The 16,995-nt window shown below is 40.3% G+C and overlaps 1 protein-coding gene across 1 annotated transcript in view; it reads right to left on the bottom strand.

The window, feature by feature from the left end:
* OSGIN2 (oxidative stress induced growth inhibitor family member 2) overlaps nt 1–16,995 on the bottom strand; it is a 185,326-nt gene that overhangs the window by 81,204 nt on the left and 87,127 nt on the right. The gene's annotated exons all lie outside the window — the stretch shown is intronic.

The following is a 16,995-nucleotide window of genomic DNA, read 5'->3' as shown; positions in this document are numbered from 1 at the left end:
CCCTTAGTTGGAGGCAGTATTCAGTAAGTTATCTCTCCAAGGGCTAGATTACAAGTGCCGCGGTATATCAAAATGTTGTCGCACTAGCGAAAACACCGCTAGCGTTACGCTTTTTGCGCTTCTCAGGTTCCACTCATATGACAAGTTAAAGAAAATCATTTTGTGCTAGCGGTAGTACAAGAAGCACAAAAATCCCTAGCAGAGTTTGCCCCCATATAAATCAATTGAGAAAAATAATTGGGGGAAAAAATCTTAAACACCCTACTCACGAAAACAACAACAAAATTTACATTAAAAAAATAACAAATGAAATTGCCAAAAAAAAAAAATATATATATTCCTATTCGAATACCCCTAAAAAAAAAAAACACCCTAAAATAAAGAAAGCCCTATTCTAAAAATAAGCTACAAATAGCCCTTAAAAGGGCATTCATCCTATTGGCTGATTTGAATTTGAAGATTCAAATCAGCACATAGGAATGCAAGGGTACACCTTTATAAAAGGGGTACCTTGCATTTAATCTTTAGTGTGCAGCTGGAGACCTTATGAAGAGGACCTCCGTGTTGCTGGTCTGAAGAGGACAAATGTAGCCGCCACCAACGCCATTGACTTTGCCACCGACACCGGGATGAAGATAGAAGATGGACCACTGCCGATGGAAGAAAATGAATGAAGATAGAGCCCCGCCCAAGATCATTGGCGAGTACCAATTTTCGTGTGTTTTTTTTTATTTTTGGGGTGTTTTTTTTTTTAGATTAGGTTTTATTTTAATGTATTTGTGCAGTAAAATGGCTGAATGACCCTTTTAAAGGGCAATGCCCATTCAAATGCCATTTTTGGGGGAATGGGTAGTTTAGGATTTATTTTAGGTAGGTATTTTTTATTGGGGGGGTTTGTAATGTTGGAGGGTTATTTAATTTTTCAAGTAAAAGAGCCGTTTGCTTTAGGACAATGCCCTACAAAAAGGTCCTTTCAATGGATATTAGTAGTTTATTTTTAGAATAGGGCTTTGTTATTTTGGGCTGTTTTTTTAAGGGGTATTAGAACAGAATTTTTTTTTTTTTTTTGGTAATTTCGTTTTTTTTTTTTGTAAGAGTAGATTTTTTTTTGTAATTTAGATTTTTTTTAATTTATTTTAAGTAAGTAATGGTAGGGTAGGCTTAACTTTTAATTTAATTTTAGGAGGTAAGTTTATTTATTTTAAGGTAGTTAGAATTCTTTTAGTTACTGTATGAGTATTTTAATTGGGGTTAAGTTAGTGGGTGTTAGGATTTATTTATATATATATATATATATATATATATATATATATATATATATATATATATATATATAATTATTCTTCAACAAACTACAAGAGGAGAACAAGGACCATCAAAAAATTCTTAAGGCCCTGTATAGATAGGGAATCAAGCACTCTTTTTTTATAAAAAATAGCTCAAAAGTGTAGCTAAATTAAACAAATGGAATGAATCTCTGACCAGTACAATCACTGAGAACAAAAAATAATTCATTAATAGTACAGAAAGAAGTAAATCCTAACTGTCTAAACATAGCAATAGGCCAGTTGTGTGCTGGCCTTGGGTATATGTTAGAAACACAAAGTAAAGTATGTTGAACAAACAATATAGTACATGTGGCCAATTAAAACCCTGAAGATGTGCACATCATAATCATAATATTGGCAAAAATACAATCCAAAGACACCTAGTACACTGCTACACCCAAGCTGTACACAGTAGCAATAAGATAGACAGTGAGTTACATGCAAGTATGAAGAATAACTATTGCAATGGAGAATTTTATCTCAATATATGCAGGCATCTCTATGTAAACTGCTGTGTCTCTATGTAACTGCTGTACTGAGGCAATTCATTATGGAGGATGTATTACTATGTTCCACTATCTATCTTATTGCTAATAACCATTGCAATAGCTATTCTTCATACTTGTATGTAATTCTTTGTAATTGCTGCTATACTGCCATTATTGTTGTTCCTGAAATCTTTACAAAGCACCTATCACTACTTAGATCCCTAAAAATTTACCTGTCCGGTAATTATCCCTTGTATTGACTTGGGTACCGTGTACAGCTTGGGTGTAGCAGTGTACTAGGTGTCTTTGGATTGTATTTTTGCCAATATTATGATTATGATGTGCACATCTTCAGGGTTTTAATTGGCCACATGTACTATATTGTTTGTTCAACATACTTTACTTTGTGTTTCTAACATATACCCAAGGCCAGCACACAACTGGCCTATTGCTATGTTTAGACAGTTAGGATTTACTTCTTTCTGTACTATTAATGAATTATTTTTTGTTCTCAGTGATTGTACTGGTCAGAGATTCATTCCATTTGTTTAATTTAGCTACACTTTTGAGCTATTTTTTATAAAAAAAGAGTGCTTGATTCCCTATCTATACAGGGCCTTAAGAATTTTTTGATGGTCCTTGTTCTCCTCTTGTAGTTTGTTGAAGAATAATTTTTTATAGGGTCTGCACCACATTAAAATTATAATCTAGCATAACATTAATGTTTTCTAAAGTTTGATAAAATTGTTTTTGGAAAAAGACACATTTATAGTAGCCATTTGTCCTGTACCCTTTTTGGTTTTTTATATATATATAAAACCTATCCTGAAATTAGTACCAGATGCCTTAGAAATTGCAGTGGACGAGTTAGAAATTTGACTTCTTAATAATGAGTGGACTAGTAACTTTTCCCTCTGGGTAGTAGTTTTTAACCCCTGACTAGTAAACCATAGATATTGTGATGTTGTATGTATATACATGTGTGTGTGTGTGTATATATGTGTGTGTAATTATATATATATATATATATATATATTTCAAAGTGTCAGCTCAATCTAATAATATTTATAAAATATAGTAATAAATAATGCAAGAAAAAAAAGAAGATAGAAAACCAAGAAATCCCAGTATGCCGTATGCCAGCACAATCTATAAATAATCAAATTAGTAAAAAAAGCAAATAAACACTGTGTGTTGAGGTCCCTTACTGACTGGAACCAGATTCCCTTCCCATAACTAATACAATGCCTCTAAATTCATTTGCAAAAGTGTAATATTTTATTCAACAATAAATCTAATACATTGAATATAATGATAGAAAAAGTTGGTAAATGTCATAAAATTTTAGTATGATGCCTATCTACCAATGGCCATTGGGATGATGTACTAATCTTATTTCAGTATAAGAGCTCTTATGGATCCTTATCAAGTTCAGTATAAGAGCTCTTATGGATCCTTATCAAGTTCAGTATAAGAGCTCTTATGGATCCTTATCAAGTTCAGTATAAGAGCTCTTATGGATCCTTATCAAGTTCAGTATAAGAGCTCTTATGGATCCTTATCAAGTTGAGGAAAGAAGATGGATATATCACTATTCTTGTGACCTCTGATGGCCTAGAGGGCAATAAAAATCCATTGTTGTGGAAATGCTGTCCCCCATTAAACTTCTTTATTTGTATTCCCAAAGTACCAAAAGTCTGCCCAAATACAAGTGATTAGAGAGCGTGTGTAAGCAAATGTAAAGTCCACTGGTGTGGCGCTATATTAATAAGCAACCACAATGTTAACAGCAGCAATAATAGTTAGCAGTGGCGATGGTGGTAAAGCAAGCCAAAGTTTTGTTCGCAGTTCAGTCAGGCAGTCAATGCAGTGATTCGGCAAGCAAACAGTTAATTAACATGCCAGCGAAAGCAGAATACAGATCAATGTTAGGCTGTAATGTCTCTGTGAGAATCCCAAGTCATGTACTGTGAGTGTATAGACACGGTCAGCTTTACAGGGTACAACCTACTGAGGTATATTCCTCGCCTAAGGGACCCTATAGTTACAGTGTCAAGAAGGATCGATCTCACCAGTTTTCTTCGTCGGGATCTCCACAGTGGCAACGCCAATCACTTGTCGGTAAAGATATCCTGCTGTTTAGGCTGTTTAAATCCCTTCAATCCTTCTGTGTGTGTATAATATATATATATATATATATATATATATATATATATATATATATATATATATATATATATATATATATATATAAATATATATATTTCCTCCCTTCTCTCCACCCCCAGTCATTCGACCGAAGGTATAGGAAGAGAAAAGAAAAGCTAAAAGGTGCAGAGGTGACTGAAGTTTGGAAACAAAAATATAATCTCTCTAAAATGACAGGGAGGGCCGTGGACTCGTCGTATCGTAGAAGAAATCAATTTATCAGGTAAGCATAAATTTCCTTTTCTTCTACTAGATACGACGAGTCCACAGATTCATCCTTACTTGTGGGATACAATACCAAAGCAACAGGACACGGATGAACGGAAGGGACAAGACAGATACCTAAACAGAAGGCACCACTGCCTGAAGAACTTTTCGCCCAAAAATAGCATCAGAAGAAGCAAAAGTATCAAAATGTGTCCACGTCTGGTTGCCCCTTTTTCCCATAGGGAGACTAAATACATACAGAGAGAAGTGCACTCACAGTAACGAACAACTTGCTCAGTGTGCTTAGAGGAATATGGCTACACCTCACTGACGAGGCCCAATGAAGGCCGAAACGATCATCTAGGGTTGCTGTGTTCCTTGTTCAGAGAGGAATTGCCTTGTATTTTGGCACTGGACTGACCGTAATAGGCGGGATCAGACTGATATACTACAGGAAAGTTATTCTCTGTGAAAAGCATTACTGGGCTAAAAGAAGCTGCACCCAGGTGGTAAATCGCCATAGAACAGGCTAACAATAGTATTGAGCCAGTTGTTCGTTCCTGTGAGTGTGCTTCTCTCTGTGTGTATTTAATCCCCCTATGGGAAAAAGGGGAAACCAGACGTGGACTCCTTGCTCAGTGTGCTTAGAGGAATATGGCTACACCTCACTGACGAGGCCCAATGAAGGCCGAAACGATTGTCTGGGGTTGCTGTGTTCCTTGATCAGAGAGGAATTGCCTTAAATTTTGGCGATGGACTGACCGTAATAGGCGGGCTCAGACTGATATACTACATGAAAGTTATTCTCTGTGAAAAGCATTACTGGGCTAAAAGAAGCTGCACCCAGGTGGTAAATCGCCATAGAACAGGTTAACAATAGAATTGAGCCAGTTGTTCGTTCCTGTGAGTGTGCGTCTCTCTCTGTATATAGTATTCTTCAACATAGGACTGCACTCACTGGGTTTTTACAGAAAAAATTATTTATTAGGTAACGTTTCGGAGTTCACAGAACCCTTCCTCAGACCAGAGCAAACATGCAACTGAACACAGTGACTTATATACCCCTTAAGCCCCACCCACCACCAAATCAAATGTGAATTGCGCCAAAACTAGGGTTGTCATGGTGACAACCCCTGTATACCTCAGTGTGACCTTACTACCAATACAGGCATTCATATATGTTTCAAAATTGTATAGATGGTATAATAAATGCATAAACTATCAGATATGCTAATTATTAAATATGTCAGTGGATCTAGGCAACCATATGTTCATACCTTAGTTGAATCATTACATTTAGAGGCCTACAAATTCTAAAACATGTTATATTGATTTTAGACAAACACTGCTATGTGTTGCAAATTCAAATGTCACAATATATCACATTCAATCCCAATAACTATATATGTTATTACCAGTCAAAACAGACCTATACAATTCAAATGTCATATTGCAGCAAGTCCATATTATCGTATATAATCTGTGGATTCATTCAAAATAAAGTATTGTACCTGTAGTTAGTTTACGTCAAATCGTATTATAACAGATTGGTGTGTGATAGTCTCTAGGAAAAAATCATCAATCCTAACTCAGATGTAGATGCGTTGCGTGTCAAAAAGTCATGTTCTTCCTAAAGAACAAATCAAGCTCCAAAAGCTCCGTGGGGGAACAACGTAGCGATCAGAAAAACAAAACCCTTTTAGTATCAAGCGCCAAGAGAAGCAGCTCCGGTGCCCGTACTGTTCCTTAGCCTAGCGCATGGCTAATTAGCATATACCAGTGACGTATGCGCGTGTGTATGCGTCGTCATGGTAACCTAGTTGCGGGCCTGAAAACAACACTAGTGTGCGCTCGTGCCAGCCCTTTGTCACATGTGTTAGCTGTGAACGAGGCTATATGTGGATGTCTCATATACGGAGTCCCCTGCAGTCAGAGTGTGTATGTTGTTAGAGGTGGACAGCATATTGGGTAGTGTGTATAAATCTATACCACCACGGTTGGTCTTACACACTCTGACTGCAGATACACATGGAGGAGATATATATATATATATATTTTTCCCAAGATAGTTCTGCACTCCCAATTCACAGCTCAAATAAAATAACTTTTAATAATCCAGATTAAAAATAGGGAGAAAGGCATGCAGTCTCTTATTGGATATCCAACACAATTATGTACTGCATATTATTCCAATTGCGGGCCTAAACTAAGGTCAGGTGATCATTTGTTAGCCAGACAGGGAAACAAAAAAAATCATAGTGCATTCATTCTAAAACACAGTCTCATTGATACCATTGACCGATTTCTCGCACATAGCTGCAATTTGTCAGCTGATATATTATCTTTTCTATCAAAAACAATTTGACCTTTTTATTTGTGATTTAAATCACAAGATATGTGATCTTTCTTTTTAATTTACGTAATCTCAAAGAAAAACAAAGATTTAGAGCAGTTTATTTTACTTTTTAAATGTCATTTTCTATTTCTGTCAATGCAGTTGTTTATTCCTTGTTCCACGTTTACAAAGTCTTACTGATATACTTTGGATGCATCATATAAATATCCTATATAATAAAAGGCCAAGTGTGTTTGTCCAAAGCTGTCATGCGCAGTAGAAACTGCGCGCGAGGACGAACACACCTGGCCTTCCGACTGACCTGGCATCTGGCCTCAAAGTCAGCGTGTGGTGGAGTAGGCGTGGTCGGGCGGGTGTGTCGTGGGCGTGGCTGGGCACGACATGGGCGTGGCCTGGTACGGTCGGCTGTGACGTGGGCATGGCTGGCGTGGTCGGTGGGTGCGGCGTGGGCGTGGCCGGCAGGGCCGGCTGCCGAGACATCGGAGACAGAGAGCAGAAGAGAGGCAGCACAAAAGAGATGGGGGAGAGAGACAGCACAAAAGAGATGGGGGAGAGAGACAGCACAAAAGAGAGGGGGAGAGAGGCAGCACAAAAGAGAGGGGGGGGGGAGAGACAGCACAAAAGAGATGGGGGAGAGAGACAGCACAAAAGAGATGGGGGAGAGAGACAGCACAAAAGAGATGGGGGAGAGAGACAGCACAAAAGAGATGGGGGAGAGAGACAGCACAAAAGAGAGGGGGAGAGAGACAGCACAAAAGAGAGGGGGAGAGAGACAGCACAAAAGAGAGGGGGGAGAGAGCACAAAAGAGAGGGGGGAGAGAGCACAAAAGAGATGGGGAGAGAGGCAGCACAAAAGAGATGGGGAGAGAGGAAGCACAAGAGATGGGGAGAGAGGAAGCACAAGAGATGGGGAGAGAGACAGCACAAAAGAGAGGGGGAGAGAGACAGTACAAAAGAGAGGGGGAGAGAGACAGTACAAAAGAGAGGGGGAGAGAGACAACACAAAAGAGAGGGGGAGAGAGACAACACAAAAGAGAGGGGGAGAGAGACAGCACAAAAGAGAGGGGGAGATAGCACAAAAGAGAGGGGGAGATAGCACAAAAGAAAGGGGGGAGACATCACAAAAGAGAGGGGGAGAGAGACAGCACAAAAGAGAGAGGGAGAGAGACAGCACAAAAGAGAGGGGGAGAGAGACAACACAAAAGAGAGGGGGAGAGAGACAACACAAAAGAGAGGGGGAGAGAGACAGCACAAAAGAGAGGGGGAGATAGCACAAAAGAGAGGGGGAGATAGCACAAAATAAAGGGGGGAGACATCACAAAAGAGAGGGGGAGAGAGACAGCACAAAAGAGAGAGGGAGAGAGACAGCACAAAAGAGAGGGGGAGAGAGCACAAAGAGAACAACAATTTATGCTTACCTGATAAATTTATTTCTCTTGTGGTATATCCAGTCCACGGATCATCCATTACTTGTGGGATATTCTCATTCCCAACAGGAAGTTGCAAGAGGACACCCACAGCAGAGCTGTAATATAGCTCCTCCCCTAACTGTCATAGCCAGTCATTCGACCGAAAACAAGCCGAGAAAGGAGGAACCATAGGGTGTAGTGGCTACTGTAGTTTAAATTTAAAAATTACCTGCCTTAAAATGACAGGGCGGGCCGTGGACTGGATACACCACAAGAGAAATAAATTTATCAGGTAAGCATAAATTGTGTTTTCTCTTGTAAGGTGTATCCAGTCCACGGATCATCCATTACTTGTGGGATACCAATACCAAAGCTAAAGTACACGGATGAAGGGAGGGACAAGGCAGGAACTTAAATGGAAGGAACCACTGCCTGTAAAACCTTTCTCCCAAATATAGCCTCCGAAGAAGCAAAAGTATCAAATTTGTAAAATTTTGAAAAAGTATGAAGCGAAGACCAAGTCGCCGCCTTGCAAATCTGTTCAACAGAAGCCTCATTTTTAAAGGCCCAAGTGGAAGCCACAGCTCTAGTGGAATGAGCTGTAATCCTTTCAGGAGACTGCTGTCCAGCAGTCTCATAGGCTAAGCGGATTAAGCTTCTTAGCCAAAAAGAAAAAGAGGTTGCCGAAGCCTTTTGACCTCTCCTCTGTCCAGAGTAGACAACAAACAAAGCAGATGTTTGACGAAAATCTTTAGTAGCTTGTAAGTAAAACTTTAAAGCACAGACCACGTCCAGATTGTGTAACACAAGGATGGAACCACAATCTCTTGATTGATATTCTTCTTAGATACCACCTCAGGTAAGAACCCAGGTTTGGTACGCAGGACTACCTTATCCGTATGAAAAATCAGATAAAGGAGAATCACATTGTAAGGCAGATAGCTCAGAGACTCTACGAGCCGAGGAAATAGCTACCAAAAAAAAAAAAAAGAACTTTCCAAGATAAAAGTTTGATATCTATGGAATGAAGAGGTTCAAACGGAACTCCTTGAAGAACCTTAAGAACCAAGTTTAAGCTCCATGGTGGAGCAACAGGTTTAAACTCAGGCTTGATTCAAACTAAAGCCTGACAAAATGCCTGAACGTCTGGAACATCTGCCAGACGCTAGTGCAAAAGAATAGACAGAGCAAAAATCTGTCCCTTTAAGAAACTAGCTGACAATCCTTTTTCCAAACCTTCTTGGAGAAAAGATAAAATCCTAGGAATCCTGACCTTACTCCATGAGTAACCCTTGGATTCACACCAATAAAGATATCTACGCCATACCTTATGGTAAATTTTCCTGGTGACAGGCTTTCGTGCCTGTATTAAGGTATCAATAACTGACTCGGAGAAGCCACGCTTTGATAAAATCAAGCATTCAATCTCCAGGCAGTCAGCCTCAGAGAAATTAGATTTGGATGGTTGAAAGGACCCTGAAGTAGAAGGTCCTGTCTCAGAGGCAGAGACCATGGTGGAAAGGATGACATGTCCACTAGATCTGCATACCAGGTCCTGCGTGGCCACGCAGGTGCTATCAGAATCACCAATGCTCTCTCCTGCTTGATCTTGGCAATCAGTCGAGGGAGCAGAGGAAACGGTGGAAACACATAAGCCAGGTTGAAAGACCAGGGCGCTGCTAGAGTATCTATCAGTGTCGCCTTGGGATCCCTGGACCTGGATCCGTAACACGGAAGCTTGGCGTTCTGGCGAGACGCCATGAGATCCAGTTCTGGTTTGCCCCAACGGAGAATCAGTTGTGCAAATACCTCCGGATGGAGTTCCCACTCTCCCGGATGAAAAGTCTGACGACTTAGAAAATCCGCCTCCCAGTGCTCTACACCTGGGATATGGATAGCTGATAGGTGGCAAGAGTGAATCTCTGCCCAGTGAATTATTTTTGAAACTTCTAACATCTCTAAGGACTTAGAAAATCCGCCTCCCAGTGCTCTACACCTGGGATATGGATAGCCGATAGGTGGCAAGAGTGAATCTCTGCCCAGTGAATTATTTTTGAAACTTCTAACATCTCTAGGGAACTTCTTGTTCCCCCTCGATGGTTGATGTAAGCTACAGTCGTGATGTTGACCGACTGAAATCTGATGTACCTCAGAGTTGCTAACTGAGGCCAAACCTGAAGAGCCTTGAATATCGCTCTTAGTTCCAGAATATTTATTGGAAGGAGAGACTCCTCCTGAGTCCACGATCCCTGAGCCTTCAGGGAGTTCCAGACTGCACCCCAACCTAGAAGGCTGGCATTTGTTGTTACAATAGTCCAATCTGGCCTGCGAAAGTCATACCTTTGGACAGATGGACCCGAGATAGCCACCAGGGAAGAGGATCCCTGGTCTCTTGGTCCAGATTCAGTTGAGGGGCCAAATCTGTGTAATCCCCGCTCCACTGACTGAGCCTGCATAGTTGCAGCGGTCTGAGATGTAAGAGTGCAAACGGCACTATGTCCATTGCCGCTACCATTAAGCCGATTACTTCCATACACTGAGCCACCAAAGGGCGCGGAATGGAATGAAGAACCCGACAGGAATTTAGAAGCTTTGATAACCTGGACTCCGTCAAGGTAAATTTTCATTTCTACAGAATCTATCAGAGTCCCTAGAAAGGAAACTCTTGTGAGTGGGGATAGAGAACACTTTTCCTCGTTCACTTTCCACCCATGCGACCTCAGAAATGCCAGTACTACGTCCGTATGAGACTTGGCAATTTGGAAGTTTGACGCCTGTATCAGGATGTCGTCTAAATAAGGGGCTACTGCTATGCCCCGTGGCCTTAGGACCGCCAAAAGCGACCCTAGAACCTTTGTAAAGATTCTTGGGGCTGTAGCTAATCCAAAGGGAAGAGCTCCAACTGGTAATGCCTGTCTTGAAAGGCAAACCTGAGAAACCGATGATGATCTTTGTGTATCGGAATGTGAAGATAAGCATCCTTTAGATCCACTGTAGTCATATATTGACCCTCCTGGATCAGTGGTAGGATGGTACGAATAGTTTCCATCTTGAACGACGGAACTTTGAGGAATTTGTTTAAGATCTTTAGATCCAAAATCGGTCTGAAGGTTCCCTCTTTTTTGGGAACCACAAACAGATTTGAGTAAAAACCCTGTTCCTGTTCCTCCTTTGGAACTGGATGGATCACTCCCATAACTAGGAGGTCTCGTACACAGTGTAAGAATGCCTCTCTCTTTATCTGGTTTGCAGATAATTGTGAAAGGTGAAATCTCCCTTTTGGGGGGGAAGCTTTGAAGTCCAGAAGATATCCCTGGGATATAATTTCCAACAACCACGGATCCTGAACATCTCTTGGGCGAAGAGTGAAAGTCTGCCCCCTACTAGATCCGTTACCGGATAGGGGGTCGTTCCTTCATGCTGTCTTAGAGGCAGCAGCAGGCTTTTTGACCTGCTTACCTTTTTTCCAGGTCTGGTTTGGTCTCCAGACCGTCTTGGATTGAGCAAAAGTTCCCTCTTGTTTATTATTAGAGGAAGTTGATGCCGCACCTGCCTTGAAGTTTCGAAAGGCACGAAAATTAGACTGTTTGGCCCTAGATTTGGACCTGTCCTGAGGAAGGGCACAACCTTTTCCTCCCGTGATATCAGCAATAATCTCCTTCAAACCAGGCCCGAATAGGGTCTGCCCCTTGAAGGGAATGTTAAGTAGCTTAGATTTTAAAGTCACGTCAGCTGACCATGATTTAAGCCATAGCGCTCTGCGCACCTGTATAGCAAAACCAGAATTCTTAGCCGTTAGTTTATTCAAATGAACAATGGCATCATAAATAAAATAATTGGCTAGCTTAAGTGCTCTAAGTTTGCCAAGTATGTCATCCAATGGAGTCTCTACCTGTAAAGCCTCTTCCAGAGACTCAAACCAGTACGCCGCAGCAGCAGTGACAGGGGCAATGCATGCAATGGGCTGTAGGATAAAACCTTGTTGAATAAATATTTTCTTAAAGGGACACTGTACCCAAAAAAATTCTTTTTCATGATTCAGATAGAGCATGCAATTTTAAGCAACTTTCTAATTTACTCCTATTATCAAATCTTCTTTATTCTCTTGGTATCTTTATTTGAAATGCAAGAATGTAAGTTTAGATGCCGGCCCATTTTTGGTGAACAACCTAGGTTGTCCTTGCCGATTGGTGGATACATTCATCCACCAATCAAAAACTGCTGTCCAGAGTGCTGAACCAAGAAAAAAGCTTAGATGCCTTCTTTTTCATATAAAGATAGCAAGAGAACAAAGAAAAAATGATAATAGGAGTAAATTAGAAAGTTGCTTAAAATTGTATGCTCTATCTGAATCACAAAATAATTTTTTGGGGTACAGTGTCCCTTTAAGGTAACCTTCTAATTTTTTATCCATTGGCTCTAAAAAAGCACAACTGTCCTCGACAGGGATAGTAGTACGCTTTGCTAGAGTAGAAACTGCTCCCTCCACCTTAGGGACTGTCTGCCATAAGTCCCGTGTGGTGGCGTCTATTGGAAAACATTTTTCTAAAAATAGGAGGGGAAGAGAACGGCACACCTAGTCTATCCCATTCCTTATTAATAATTTCTGTAAACCTTTTAGGTATTGGAAAAACCATCAGTACACACCGGCACTGCAAAGCATTTATCCAGTCTACACAATTTCTCTGACACTGCAATGGTATCACAGTCATTCAGAGCAGCTAAAACCTCCCTAAGTAACACGCGGAGGTGTTCAAGCTTAAATTTAAATGTAGAAATATTAGAATCAGGTATCTTTCCTGAGTCATTAACATCATCCACCGACTGAAGCTCTCCTTCCTCAGCTTCTGCATATTGTAAGGCAGTATCAGACATGGTTCTTAAAGCGTCAGTATGCTCTGCATTTTGTCTCACCCCAGAGATATCTCGCTAACCTCTAATTTCAGGTAGTCTGGCTAATACCGCTGACAGTGTATTATCCATGACTGCCGCCATGTCTTGTAAAGTAAACGCTAGATGTACTTGGCGCCATTTGAGCGTGAGTCCCTTGGGCGGGAGTCAAAGGGTCTGACACGTGGGGAGAGTTAGTCGGCATAACTTTCCCCTCGTCAGATACCTCTGGTGATAATTTTTTTAAAAACAGAATATGATCTTTATTGCATAAAATGAAATCAGTACATTTGGTACACATTCTAAGAGGGGGTTCCACCATGGCTTTTAAACATAATGAACAAGGAGTTTCTTCTATGTCAGACATGTTTATACAGACTAGCAATGAGACTAGCAAGCTTGGAAAACACTTTAAATCAAGTTAACAAGCAAATATAAAAAACGGTACTGTGCCTTTAAGAGAAACAAATTTTGTCAGAATTTGAAAAACAGTGAAAAAAATGCAGTAAATCAAACAAAATTTTTACAGTGTATGTAATAGGCTAGCAGAGCATTGCATCCACTTGCAAATGGATGATTAACCCCTTAGTTCAAAAAACGGATTAAAAAAAAAAACGAAATAGACCTTTTTTTTTTTTTTTTTTTTTTTTTTTTTTAACAGTCACAACCAACTGCCACAGCAAGCTGTGGTCCTACCTTCCCCAATAAACGACTTTGGAAAGCCTTTGAGCCCTTTAGAGATGTCCTATAGCATACAGGGGACTCCTGAGGGAAGCTGGATGTCACAGTTTGTAATTTTAACTGCACCAACTGTAACTTTTATACTATAACAGTGGAAAGCCTCAGTAAAACTGTTTCTAGTCAAAATTGAAGCCAGCCATGTGGAAAAAACTAGGCCCCAATAAAGTTTTATCACCAATGCATATATAAAAACGATTAAACATGCCAGCAAACGTTTATATTGCAATATCATAAGGGTATTACCCCTGGGAGTAAGCATGATACCAGTCGTTATTAAATCACTGTATTCAGGCTTAACTTACAGTAATCCGGTATCAGCAGCATTTTCTAGTGTTTTCCATCTCTAGAAAAAATTATAACTGCACATACCTGATAGCAGAATAAACTGCATGCCATTCTCTCGCTGAAGTTACCTCATCTGTGTAATCCCCTCAGACATATGTGAGAATAGCAATGGATCTTAGTTACAACCTGCTAAGATCATAGAAACCTCAGGCAGATTCTTCTTCTATTTACTGCCTGAGATAAAATAGCACAATTCCGGTACTATTTAAAAATAACAAACTTTTGATTGAAGAAAATAAACTAACTATATTTAACCACTCTCTCCTACAACATCCTAGCTTGTTGAGAGTTGCAAGAGAATGACTGGGTATGACAGTTAGGGGAGGAGCTATATTACAGCTCTGCTGTGGGTGTAGTCTTGCAACTTCCTGTTGGGAATGAGAATATCCCACAAGTAATGGATGATCCGTGTACTGGATACACCTTACAAGAGAAAGGGGGGGGACAGCACAAAAGAGAAGGGGAGAGAAACAGCACAAAAAAGAGAGGGGGGAAGAGACAGCACAAAAGAGATGGGGAGAAACAGCACACGAGAGGGAGGAGAGACCGCACAAAAGAGATGGGGGAGAGACACAGCACAAAAGAGATGGGGGAGAGAGGCAGCACAAAAAAGAGGGGGAGAGAGGCAGCACAAAAAAGAGGGGGAGAGAGGCAGCACAAAAAAGAGGGGGAGAGAGGCAGCACAAAAGAGAGGGGGAGAGAGACAGCACAAAAGAGATGGGGGAGAGAGACAGCACAAAAGAGATGGGGGAGAGAGACAGCACAAAAGAGATGGGGGAGAGAGACAGCACAAAAGAGGAGGGGGAGAGAGACAGCACAAAAGAGAGGGAGAGACAGCACAAAAGAGAGGGAGAGACAGCACAAAAGAGAGGGGTGATAGAGAGAGCACAAAAGAGAGGGGGGATAGAGAGAGAGCAAGGGGTGGGACCACTGTACTTCAAAAAATGGCCCGTGTACACAGGCTTTAGGACTAGTGTTGTATAATCTGCTACCAAATCTTATGGAAAGGTAATTTTGCAAAATAACTATGAATTTTGTAGTTTAGAATTGTGTTCCTAGAGCGTAAATTCTTACGCCTTCTATTGTATGGGATCCTCTTCCTTTCCATATAACCATTTGTAAACACGTTTTTCCCTATAATCATTCTCAACAGTGTTGAGCTTTTTATTCTTAAATGTAATAAGGTCACTACGATATTTACTAACCAAATTATCTAGTTTGGAAAGCCAATCATGACTTTTATCGTCCTCTAGCACATAGAGACTTTGTGTTTTAATAGTTGCAATCTCAGTTTTCATTAATCTGCAGTCTTCTAACCTCCTCAATCACTAACAATACTAAATCATAAGAACATTTATTTAGTATTGAGCCCCATCTTAATGATTGTTTATTACTTTTTTTTTTTTTTATATAAGCCCATCGAGTGCCTTTTCTTTGGATGGATTTTATATATGTGTGTGTGAAAAAAAGGGGGAGTAGGTAGTTGCGCCAAAATTAGAGAAGTAGTTGTTTTGCAGTAAAATGCTCTTATGAAAAAGTCTAATGTATGCTGCTATTAGCTGTGTCTCAATCCTCCTTGGTGAGACTAAAAGTGGAAAAATGGTAGGAGAGTCCCACATATATCCTCTGTTGTCCCACTGTAGCCTAGTGGTTGCCTCTCGGTCCAGATTATTTATAATATTCTATATATACACACTCCTATACACCTGGTGTATATACTCCTTCAACTTCTCTCTTTATCATATGTGGTGTTCCCGATTTGTGTCTACACACACCACTAGTATTCACTCGGCGTTGATTGCTGGTCCCTGTGATCCAACAGGTGAGCATTTATTATCATTTATTTGATCTAATCATATACATTACTCATTTTGGGATATTTCTCATCTTGTATTTCCCCCATCACATGCTTATGAGGAACATCTTCTGCAAGCGCTATTAGAACAAACCCTGTCTAATATATATATATATATATATATATATATATATATATATATATATATATATATATATATATATATACATATATATACATATATACACACACACACACACACACAGGGAGTGCAGAATTATTAGGCAAGTTGTATTTTTGAGGATTAATTTTATTATTGAACAACCATGTTCTCAATGAACCCAAAAAACTCATTAATATCAAAGCTGAATAGTTTTGGAAGTAGTTTTTAGTTTGTTTTTAGTTATTTTAGGGGGATATCTGTGTGTGCAGGTGACTATTACTGTGCATAATTATTAGGCAACTAAACAAAAACAAATATATACCCATTTCAATTATTTATTTTTACCAGTGAAACCAATATAACATCTCAACATTCACAAATATACATTTCTGACATTCAAAAACAAAACAAAAACAAATCAGTGACCAATATAGCCACCTTTCTTTGCAAGGACACTCAAAAGCCTGCCATCCATAGATTCTGTCAATGTTTTGATCTGTTCACCATCAACATTGCGTGCAGCAGCAACCACAGCCTCCCAGACACTGTTCAGAGAGGTGTACTGTTTTCCCTCCTTGTAAATCTCACATTTGATGATGGACCACAGGTTCTCAATGGGGTTCAGATCAGGTGAACAAGGAGGCCATGTCATTAGATTTTCTTCTTTTATACCCTTTCTTGCCAGCCACGCTGTGGAGTACTTGGACGCGTGTGATGGAGCATTGTCCTGCATGAAAATCATGTTTTTCTTGAAGGATGCAGACTTCTTCCTGTACCACTGCTTGAAGAAGGTGTCTTCCAGAAACTGGCAGTAGGACTGGGAGTTGAGCTTGACTCCATCCTCAACCCGAAAAGGCCCCACAAGCTCATCTTTGATGATACCAGCTCAAACCAGTACTCCACCTCCACCTTGCTGGCGTCTGAGTCGGACTGGAGCTCTCTGCCCTTTACCAATCCAGCCACGTGCCCATCCATCTGGCCCATCAAGACTCACTCTCATTTCATCAGTCCATAAAACCTTAGAAAAATCAGTCTTGAGATATTTCTTGGCCCAGTCTTGACGTT

The sequence above is a fragment of the Bombina bombina genome, chromosome 5, assembly GCF_027579735.1.
Source record: "Bombina bombina isolate aBomBom1 chromosome 5, aBomBom1.pri, whole genome shotgun sequence".
NCBI classification, from domain to species: Eukaryota; Metazoa; Chordata; class Amphibia; order Anura; family Bombinatoridae; genus Bombina; species Bombina bombina.
This window is presented reverse-complemented; position numbering and strand designations above follow the sequence as displayed.